The following is a 6,817-nucleotide window of genomic DNA, read 5'->3' on the forward strand; positions in this document are numbered from 1 at the left end:
GTGTAAAATTTCCAGTTTTACACTGAAATAGATTGGTAAGAGTGGTCACCCTTGTTTTATTCCTGATCTTAGAGAAAAATCTTTCAACCTTTTACTGTGGGGAAAAGAAAGTGCTTGTGTACTGTTGGTGGTTCAGACACTATAGAAAACAGTATGGAAGTTACTCAAAAAATTAACTCAGGATTCAAATCCATATGATCCAGCAATCCTAATGTAGGGAGGAGGCGAGAAAATTAAAAATGTTAATCAAGGCACCTTCAGAGACTGCGATATGCAGGTCAGTCCTGCAGCCAGGCCAGAAAGACACCTTCTGAACGAAGAAATATTTCTACTGGGATTGCTAACAACTCATTCCCCACATCTGTGAAGGGGAAACAGGAACCAAGAGTCATTCCCTGTGGCTAACCAGGGGGAACCTATGGATTAAAGGCTGGGAACTACCAGCAGGCCTTTCACTCTACATATTCTTACCTTTTTACTCTTTCCCTCCCTCACTGTATGTCCATATCAAAAGAAATTGGAACTAAAGAATGACATAAAAACTGAATTCCCTGAACACTCAAGGTCTGTCTCTCTCACCTTTTCTGTCTCTTTCATTGTCCTTGTCCCTCTCTATTGTCACTGTCTCTCAGTGCCTTTACTCTGTGTTTCTCTCTGTCCCTCACACTGTCCCTCTCACTCTGCCTCTGAGAGGAGACCACACTCTGTATGTGGAGTGTTACCCCTTTTCTAATAAACTTTCCTTTTGACTCTAACTTTGGTGTGTGCATTGAATTCTTTCTTCGCTCTCTGCCAGAGGACCCTCTTATCTCAATGCAAGGCTTGGTCTCCCCCTGCACTGGGAAATTTCCTCTATCCTGTATCAATCCTACTTCTCAAGAAATGAAAACAGGATATCAAAAAGATATCTGCACTCCCATGTTTATTACAGCATTCTTCGCGATAGTCAAGATACAAAAACAACCTAAGTGTCCATCAACAGATGAATGGATAAAGAAGATGTGATAAATACACACACACAAAAATTTTATTCAGCCAGGAGAAAGAAGGGAATCCTGCAATTTACAACAACATAAATGGACCTTGAGGGTACTATGCTCAATGAGTTAAGAAAGAAATACTGTATGATATAACTTATACGGGAATCTAAAAAAGCCAAACTTGTAGAAACAGTAGAATTGTGGTTACCAGTGGCTGAGGGATGGGGGAAGTGGGGAGGTGTTATTTAAGGGTACAAACTTGCAACTATAAGATGATTAAGGTCTATGGCCATGCCACCCTGAACGTCTGATCTCGTCTGATATCAGAAGCTAAGCAGAGTTGGGCCTGGTTAGTACTTGGTTGGGAGACCACCTAGGAATATCAGGTGCTGTAGGCGTTAAAAAAAAAAGGATTACGTTCTGGAGATCTAATACTTAACATAGTAGTCAACAATACTATATTATAAACTTCTAAGTTGCTAAGTGACTAGATCTTAACTGTTCTCACTGCATAAAAGAAATGCTAACTATGTGAGGTGATGGAGGTGTTAGCTAACATCATAGTGGTAATCATATTGCAATTATAAATGTATCAAATCAGCAATTACACAATGTTATATGTTAATTGCATCTCAATAAAAACCTATTAATGTAATCTATCATATCAATAGGCTAAAGAAATTAGTAAATACTTAAAACTGAATGAAAATGAAAATGCTGCATATCAAAACTATGGCAATCAACTGTGTATTGAGGCAGATGTGCAATTCTAAATGCATATTATAAAAAAAAGTTAGAAAACAGTAAATTATATCCAATAAGAGCAGATCTAAATAATAAAGATAAAAGTCAAAAATAATAAAACAAAAATATAACAGAGATTCAACAAAACCAGTAATTGATTCTTTCAGAAGACCAACAAAATTGGTGAGACTAACCAAAGGAAACATGTCATAAGTAACCATAACCTAGAAAAAAATGAGATATCACTGTAAATCCTGCAGCTCTTGTTGCAGAAAAGTCAGACCGGCGAGAAACCAAGCACCACTCAGAGACCTGGAGAACCCAGGTTTATTACGCCAGTGGTCCCAGAAGATCTAGTGCTCTGAAGATCTGGGCCCCGAGCTCAGGGATAACCTTACTTTTGTAGGGATTATCTGCACAGTTACACTTGGCATGGGCCAATTGGTTAATTTGTCCTCAGGCAGTTTCAGAGAGAGGGAATTGCTATGGGTTATGGGCAGTTACAGAGCATGAGATTTTCAGACAGGAACTTAGGCAATACATCTGTTATCTAGACAGAACAAGCAAAGGGGAGGGTGAGTCTTCAGTTGATCTCCAGTTTACCCTGACCTTCAGCCTATGTGGCAAGCATGTCTACAGAAGCAGAACAAAGAACTGATTACAAGGTTAGCCATTTGAGTGGAAAATTCCTCTTTACTCTGACAAAGATAATAGAGTATTTATTATTATTATTATTATTTAGCCAAGGTAACCTTTGGTTGACCTCACAGATTGCAAGAAACTTGTCAGCTTACAATCCCTTATTTTTTTATCTTTTATACCTATAGCACCTAGTCTTCCTAGGTAGTCTCTCATCCAGGTACTAACCAGGCCTGACCCTGCTTAGCTTCTGAGATCAGATGGGATCAAGCTTGTTCAAGGTAGCATAGCCACAGACACTGACAATCATGTCAATAATGTTGACAAAAATAAAATACAGAATCTCAGAATTGCAGAATTTAAAGTGATAATGTAGCCTAAAAGTTTTCTGACTTGTTATTTCTTTGTGAATCTGATAGAATCTATAATACTTTCTCTTGAAAATACACACATGTATAATATATGCATATACATAATATTTTATACATAATTTCAGTCGTTTCATCATATGTATTTCATCCAATCCAGGTTATTTGGTAGATAAAACTCTAAGGCAGAAAAAGATGAAGTGACATGGCTGGTTAGTGGAAAAAAACAAAACAAGTATTGCAGACTCTTAATTTCTAAACCAGTCATTATTCTCTCAAATGAAGTATTTTTTTTCTCTTCATCTGTGTTCCCATCTGTGTACTGATGCTGTTCACATTGAATTCTCATATAATTCTGAACTTATCCTTTTGCCTACTTGAGAGAAAACTTTGGCTAATATGCTGACTCCCTTTTAAAATAATAGACCTTTAATTACTCCATATTACTGTTATTTGACTATATGCATTATCTTTCCAACTACATTTTAGGGATTATGGTTTCCCCAAACCACCTATCTAAATGCAAGAAATACATTCATTATAATCATTCATTGAATTAAAAGGACAAATATCTTCATGATAGAACTATATCCTATCATAGTGTTATAGTGTTATTGGGAACCCAGAATCTGGCACCAGACTGACCTAAATATGAATTCAGCCTCGGCCATTTACTAGCTGTATGTTGCAGGGTATATCACTTAATCTGCGTCTCACTCAGTAAATCTGGTATGGTACCAAACACACTTCATAAGATTATTGTGAGGATTAAAGAAACTAATTTATGTGAAATATATTGAGCATTGTCTTGCACATAGTAAAAACTCAGAAAGTAGCTTTGATTGTTGTTATAGCATAATCAACCTTGAATTAAAACACAGTTGGAGGAACACAGACTTAGAAGCTTAGAATCAGACTGGTCAGCCAGTCCAAATGATTCAGAAAATTTTCATACATTATTCTAACAGATTCTGCCTTTGTTTAACCTATCCTGGTGACAGGGAACTCATTAAAACTGAGTGAAGCAGCTCCAGTTGTTTCAAAGTTCTTCCTTATTATCGGGTTAAATCATACAAAATTGCTGTTGATAGGTCAAAATGATTGAATTATCAATAAGTTCTAATAAAAGTGACCAGAAATTTGCTTTTCCGTAATTTCCTCTCATTTTAGTTCATCATCTACTCTCTCCTTCTATATGATATTCCTTTAGAGGTAATGTACAAGATAAACTTAGCTCCTGCCTTCGGAGAGGCTCACATGCTTGTCAAGGAGACAAGAAAATAACAATTATGTATAATTTTTAATCTCAAGGAGATGGAAGAGGAATATTTCAAACAAAAGGCTTAGCAAAGCAAATTCCAAAGAACAGAGACATGAGGAATTGAGAGTTTAGAGCAGCATTGCCCAATAAAACTTTCTGGGATGATGAAAACATTCTATATTGGCATTGTCCAATATTATAGCACTAGCCACACACAGCTACTGAGCACCTGAAATATGGTTAGTGTCATGTGACTCAGGAAATGCAATTTTTATTTAACTTAATTTTAATTAACTTAAATTTAAATAGCCATGTGTGGCTAGTGGCTACCAGCTTAAACAGGGCAGGTACAAAATAAGAGGAGACAGGGAATCACATGATCAGATATCAGTTGTAGAAAGATAATTCTGTCTGTGTTGTGAGGACTGGAGAGGGGTGGAGACATTGACTTGTCTTTAGGAGCTTGCTCTATGAGAAGAGAGAAAGGAACAACAGAAAAGTGACTCAATGATATCTCAAAGAAACAAAGAAGTATATAACTAATTACACCCAGTGATATAAAATACTCACACACATATTTATGTACCCTGTATACAATATTTGTTCACAATAATGATCCACATTTCTTGTTTTTTTTCTTAGTTGCTCACAGGACTTCCTAAGTGTTTCAGAGTGCTCCCAAGAGTACCCAAGCTCACAGATAAATCCACCATTAAAGTATCTGAGCAGCATCCACCCTGTTCTCTCTCCTTTGTGCATATTTCACTCTGCTCTTCTCATGGTTCTTGCCACTGAGGCTATTTTTGATGGTTGTCATGTCAAAGACCCTGATGCTCCCAAAGCCATTAATTCTAAAGTGCCAGAAAGACACTCTGTTCTCTGCAGGAAGAGAAAGAAAGACCCCACTTCAGCAAACTAAGCCACATTGCTTGGCTCACCCTCCTTTTGATTCTGAGATCACTTTCTTTAACTAGATTTTTCAGGCTTCCCTGCCCTAATCCCTTTAAGCCTTACTACCTATGGAGCAAGACAAAACAAAACAAAATGAGAGTAGTAAGTACCCAGGAACTACCATTGGGTCCCTCCTAAAGAATTTTGTCTCCTTGTTTCTAGGAACCAATAAATACACATGCATGTACATCACAACCCCTCACCTGTTCTCTAACACACACCACATGAAAGCACACACACCTTATGCAATAGACCTCTTTAACTCCTAACATTTAAGCTAACATAGTCATACAAAACTGAATTCTCTTCAGAATCAGCCAGCACCATCCCTATTCCATGCACATTCCTGCAAAAGAAATGGACAAAGAAATATAATAAGCAATCACAACCCAAAAGCCAGATATAATGTGTACAGAGCTGGAGCAATAGCATAGCATAATGTGAAGAGGATGGACTTGACTTTGGTGTCAGACTGACCTGGATTCAAATCTTGGTCACTTTTACTAACTGGGGTGGTCTAGGGCAGATTACTTAACCTCTGCGAACTTCTACTTTTAAATTCATAAAATATCTACTTTGGAAATTGTAAAATTAGAAATAGCATATGGTACCAAGAAAGGGTTCAATAAACAGAAGCTACTATTACTACATTGGTACAAGAGCACCGAAAGCTCAGGGTGCCACAGACCTTGAGAAGGGGACACAGAGTAAAGGCCAGAGTGCTACCACATCCTCATGCAAAAAGCATCTTGGGATCGTATTAGATTACAGCCTAGAGATCACCTAGTGAAGACACTGAAGTCAGAGACAAGAAGTAAGTTGATCAAGGTCACAATGCAAATTAATGACAGAATCAGGACAAAATTCCAGGTCTGTCTGGAAAGGTTCAGCCCAATGCTCCTTTCTATAAGATGGCAACCTCTCAGCAGTCCAATTTCACTCTGATGTGACAATCAGTACTCCTCCTTTGCACCCAGGGCATATCCTCATGACGCGAAAGAAAAAGAGCAGGTGAAATAGGTTTCTAGTGGCTATTAGGCAGCATAGACATCCCGTCGCTATGGCAACCCAAGCTTGGTTGGGGAGGATCCACTCCTCCGGTGCCCCCTCCCATTCACGCAGCGGACGTGACACGTGCGACAGGGTCGCGTGTTGTTGTTGGGCCGTGAAAGCTGCTTCCGGGTCAATGCAGGACACAGGGCTTCTGCGGGCCGAATTGGGGACGAGGTGAAGCGTAGCGGGTCCAGGGTCGGTCGGGAGCAGGCCGGAGGCTGAACGGCGACCACGGCGGTGGCCGGGAGGGGGGAGGAGAGGCGCAGCCCGAGGAGCCGCCGCAGCAGCTCCCCGCCTCCCGGGCTGAGGGGGTGAGTGGAGCCTGGGCCTGCCGGCACCGTCGGGTTCTCGCGGCCCGAGGCGCGGAGGGCCACTGCTGCGGGGCGCAGTGTGAGCAGACACCGGGAGGATCTCGGAGCGGGACGAGGCCTGTCTGGGAGAAGGGAATGGATGGGACACCAGCCTGGGGCTCCAGGGAGAATGGGCTTCGTCTGGCCGGAACAGGAAAGGCCTGGGACTGGGAAAGAGAGTCCAGCCCTGGGTCGGAGAGCCAGACTGAGTTCCAGGGGCTTGGCGGATGGGAAGATGCCCCCTGGCTGGCGGGAGATGGAGAAGAGTCTGGGGCTGGTGGGTGGGGAAATGGGAAACTTGTCTCTGAACCACTGAATCAAATAAATAAATAAAAATTAGTAGACGTGTCCACTGGGAGGTTCGGCGTGCGGGCCTTCGTAGGCTCTGTGGACATTAGACCTGCGCCTTCCATGGGCTGCTAAAAGGATGCGGTAGTTTAGTAAAGGCTTTCGGGAGAATCATTTTGCCCC

General features: G+C 40.8%; 1 protein-coding gene and 2 pseudogenes across 2 annotated transcripts in view; 2 read left to right on the forward strand and 1 right to left on the reverse strand.

Moving 5' to 3' along the window:
- Nucleotides 1-1,261: 1,261 nt before the first annotated feature.
- Nucleotides 1,262-1,378, forward strand: LOC112473517 (annotated as a pseudogene).
- A 1,164-nt stretch (nucleotides 1,379-2,542) lies between these two features.
- LOC112473519 lies at nucleotides 2,543-2,661 on the reverse strand (annotated as a pseudogene).
- A 3,416-nt stretch (nucleotides 2,662-6,077) lies between these two features.
- Nucleotides 6,078-6,817, forward strand: part of TBCEL (tubulin folding cofactor E like) — a 69,581-nt gene continuing 68,841 nt past the window's right edge. Inside the window, exon 1 of one of the 2 annotated variants that reach the window (XM_006925243.3) lies at nucleotides 6,078-6,170. The gene's annotated coding sequence lies outside the window, so the exon portion shown is untranslated. Of the gene's footprint in view, nucleotides 6,308-6,817 lie in introns of both variants that reach the window. The other variant, XM_015599444.2, reaches the window with a different exon arrangement.

This window comes from Pteropus alecto, unplaced genomic scaffold, assembly GCF_000325575.1.
Source record: "Pteropus alecto unplaced genomic scaffold, ASM32557v1 scaffold479, whole genome shotgun sequence".
Taxonomy (NCBI): Eukaryota; Metazoa; Chordata; class Mammalia; order Chiroptera; family Pteropodidae; genus Pteropus; species Pteropus alecto.